This window comes from Octodon degus, unplaced genomic scaffold (genome assembly GCF_000260255.1).
Source record: "Octodon degus isolate 3935 unplaced genomic scaffold, OctDeg1.0 scaffold00181, whole genome shotgun sequence".
Lineage (NCBI taxonomy): Eukaryota > Metazoa > Chordata > Mammalia > Rodentia > Octodontidae > Octodon > Octodon degus.
Genome location: NW_004524757.1, coordinates 3253629 through 3258078, shown reverse-complemented (window position 1 = coordinate 3258078; position 4450 = coordinate 3253629).

Here is a 4450-nt window from a genome sequence, read left to right as displayed (position 1 = left end):
GAGAGAGAGAGAGAGAGAGAGAGAGAGAGAGAGAGAGAGAGAAATTTATTTTTAAGGAACTGACTCATGTAATGATGGGTGTGTATAGGTCCTAAATCTGCAGGGCAAGCCAGAAGGATGGCAATGCAGAACAAGGTTGATGTTGCAGCCTGAATCCAAGGGAAGCTCAGGGACACAGCTCCCTCCTCCGTGGTACAGCTCAGTCTTTTCCTTTTATGGCCTTCATGTACTGGATGAGGCCCATCAGTATTATGGAGGATAATCTGCTTCACTCAGAATCTCTTGAGTTAAATGTCAACGTCAACCCAAGAACACCTTTATGTAACATCTACAGTCATATTTGATTAAAAACTGTGCAACGTGGCCTAGACAAATTGATATGCACAAGTAACCATCACAGAGGTCAGCGCAGGAAGTACCACTAGAGGAAGAAGTGACACAGGGAATAAAAAGCAACCAATAAAGCATGTGTTATCAAGCAGAGTACTACTGTGGAGCTAAATCCTCGCGTGGGCTTCTGAGCATCAGAGTAGAATATATATGTCAGAAGGATGGAGAAGTGGGGCATTGGTACACTGACTTCCATCAGTCTGTGGTTCAAAGCTGCTTCCTGTGTGAGGATGGCCTTCCTAATCTTCAGAGCTGCTTTTGCAGCAGTGGAGCAGACACCCGTGGTCTGAGACGGTGTCCGAGCGAAGAGACTTAGGAAGCTGGAAGCTGGGCCAGTGCATATGGCAATGGTAAGGCGTGAGGGGTGCGAGTGTTGCATAGGAGGTTTGTATAAAACACAAAAAATAATACATTCAGAGTCTTCCTTAGTGAGAATCTGTAACAGTAAAACATGTAAATAGGTATAAAAGGACTGGAATTTTAGTTTATAAATAAAATATTAATTGTTTATCTAAACCTGCAAGAATTTTGAATTAACATAAAGATCTTCTTTTAATATTTCACTTAATCAAGATTTTACTGATAGGTGTTGTGTCAGGCTGGTTCCTACTTACCTTCCTCCGTTCAGTGAGGAAGCTATATTTTCCCGGAGGCTTACTCCAGCCCCTCTGACCATAATGGGTCCTGTGTTGTACTCTCTAATTCACCCTTTTCCTTTCCTTGAAAACAGTCCTCACTCTTCTGAAGGGAGGAACCAATGATTTCTTGTTTCCAGTGAAAATACCCAACATGTAGAAAAGCCCTTGGAATATATACTTATTTGATACTTGACTTAAAAATGAAGAATATGTAGCAACAACCTTTTTTGGAATTCATTACACAGTGAATACTGTTAAATAAATTCATGCAACCACTCAAACAAGGATCAGAAAGTACCTTTGGGCACCTGCCTAAATAAAGAGAAAAGAATAACTTTTTGTCACTATAGCAACTATTCATAAAATTTGGAGCTCTTAAAGTACTTGAGGAAATAAAATCCTTAACTGGATTGTCTGGCTCCTGAAACCATGTTCCCACTACTAGCTTCCTTGCAAGATTCTTTCAGCAAAGACAGTCTGCATTGGTCAGTACGGATTCGGTTATGCCGTGCTAACAAGCCCGCACTCCTGCCGATGTAGCAAGGTATAGCTCTACCTCTCCCTTACAGTACTTCCCAGTATATGGCTGGGAATTGTCGCACCTCATAGTCACTCACCAATGCGAGCCAGTGGAGTCTCTCCCTTGTCAATATTTGCAAGTAAGCTCCTGAGATCCAACACACAGTGGAGAAGCTGAGGCATCTACAGAAATGCCCATTCTCTGAGGGAATCTGCAAATGTGCAGCTGATGTAGGCATTACAAAACCCTGTACCTTGCGAAGGATATCAAATAATTTTTCCACAGTTACTTAGTATATAAAGAAAAAGGGAAAAAAACCCTATTTCATAAATAGAATGAGTTAAGTAACTTGGCCTTATAGGCATGGCAGAACATAATATTCTCTTCCACTAGATATCTGTAGGAGGCTGAAACCTCTTTGCTCAGTGCCATATGGCCTACTGCAGAGCACTGATCCTCCCACAGGAGGGCCGTGCTCCCCTGTGCTGTAGCTGTCCAGCTTGGCTATACGCATTCCTGTGGCTAAAAGAATGTACGTGAATAACCCACTACTTCTCAGCTGAAGTTTAAAGAGGCATTTGGAGTATCTGCCTCACTTTTCCTCTTTCCCCCTGCCATCAGGAAGAGCACCTTTCTAAAGGAGACTGTACTTTTAACTTGGACACTACCATGAGAAGACAGGGCAGAGCTGACCTGCAACCTGGGATGTATCATCTATAACAAATAGAAGGATTATTTTTGTAAGTCACAGAGATTTAAGAGCTGCTCTTTACTACAGAAAGACTAGCTAAGACACTAGGAAATGAGGATATTTCAACTAAAAACAAAAGGCTCTGGTTAAGAGGGCTCTGTAGTACCCATAGGGAGGATCTAGAACCAAGTCTGTAATGAGAGGAATTAAGACAAAGAAGCGCTCAATCACCACATATAATAAGGGAATTGAAGCACTTGAAAAAAGTTCTCAGCTTCTAGGGCGGGGTTGGTAGACTGTGGCCTAAGGGGCTAAATACGAATGACTGCTTCTGTAAATAAAGCTTTATTGGCACATGGCCACTCCAACTCATTTATGTATTGTCCTTGGCAATTTTTCCATTACAAAAACAGAGTTAAGCAGTGATAATAGAGACCATATGGGTTGCAATGGACCTTTAGAGAAAACATTTGCTGACTCTTGTCCTCGAGCATGGGTGTGATGGGGACTGGAGTTGTAGAACAGGAAAAGTCATGGAGGTGTTGCATAGCGAGAATACATACCAGTGGCCAGAGAAGGGATTGGGGTTTGAGAAGAATGAACCCCGAAGACAAGCACTACGGCAGGTGAAGCAAGACATCTTAGGACATCTCCCCTTCAATTCTGAATGGCCTCTTTTTTGGTTCTATGTAGTAATTCCACTCCACTGTCCCCAAGGCTTAAGGAAACGTTTGTTATATAGAGTAACCTGGAGCAGGGATGTTTACAGGAATGAATGACAGGGAGACTTTGAAAAGCAGAACAAAGTAGGGAAAGAGAGGATAACAGTTTCAGAAACAAAGAAGCAGACAAAAATGAGTAGGTAAATCAGAAATAAGTGGAGATAAAATATTTAGAAATGGTGGCATGAGGAAAATTCAAGCCCTTCTGGGAAACCTTGAAAATACTGACGATGAGCCTACTTTCCTCACTGTATGGACTGTCAGCTTGAGTCATTCCACTTGGATTTCTGAGGAAAGTATGAAGTTAGAAATTTGAAGGGTTGGGGGACAATCGGATTATGTCAGAGTGTGTTGGAGTTTTAGGGGTTAATTGATGACACCTCCCCTCCCTTCCCTTCTGCTCCCCTCAGTGCCTCTCTTCTCTCCTCTTCTGAACTCCAGTTCAAATAGAAGACAGATGTAGGAGTCAGGCAGATGGAGTTAAAATATCACCATTATTCCTGAGGGGGTTGGAGACCATTGTTGAGCATGGCCGTTAAATGGGCTGGGAATCTGCTTCTATTTATTCCTCCATGATTCCTTTCTGGGGAGGTCCCAAACAGACTGACAAACTAGATTCCCCAGCCTCCTCCATGTCCTCTCCGAGCATTTCCTGGTTCTCCGTTCTCTCAGTGCTCTTGCACTAGGGCTGCGTCGTCTGGGGTATGGCTGTCCTCTTTGGGTAGGGAAAGCAGTTCCGCAATCTCTCAGCACTGCCTTGATCTTTCTCTCTCCACTACTGAGTGTTCCTCCTTTGGGCCACTTCCTGGGGCTCCTGCAAGACAATATTGACTTTTGCCTCAGAAGGCTCTGGAATGGGTTGGAAGGACAGAATAATTAACTGTAAATCAACCCTAGTCTCTATACAAAGCTGACAATCAACTCTTATTTTCACCCCAGCTTGTATTCATCCATCTTGTCTAATGGAGCACTTCAGAGATTCTGCAATGGGGTTGAACAACAAGTTAAAGATTCTCCAACAATGACATATTGGCAGCACTGAAATCTCAAATTTGAATATAACCTGCACCCCACGATGTAATAATTCATGCTTTTAGCAGGTAAGGTCTAAAGAAGCCAAAAGTTCAAAACTGAAAGCCTTTCTATTTGTGAGTATAAGTCTTAAGTGTAAAATTCCAAAGTCCAAAGAAATTCAAGCCTGACATTTAATTTCTTATTCTTCCCAGTGTTAGCTATGGGGGTTTTGGATTTGAGATACAGATGGGTCTTTTTCAGCATCTGTCACCTGGCTGTCCTGCACTGGACTGGGCATATTCTTCGGGAGCTGAATTAGTCGCTTTTGTACTGCTCAGCTTGGCCTCAGCCTTCAGACCATTGTCATCTGCTTCCACAACTACAGTCCTCTCCACTCTCTGTGACTGTCACAGCATACAAGGGGCACTTCTCAGCCCTCATTTTAGTGAGGGACAGGCACATGGATCAGAAACCT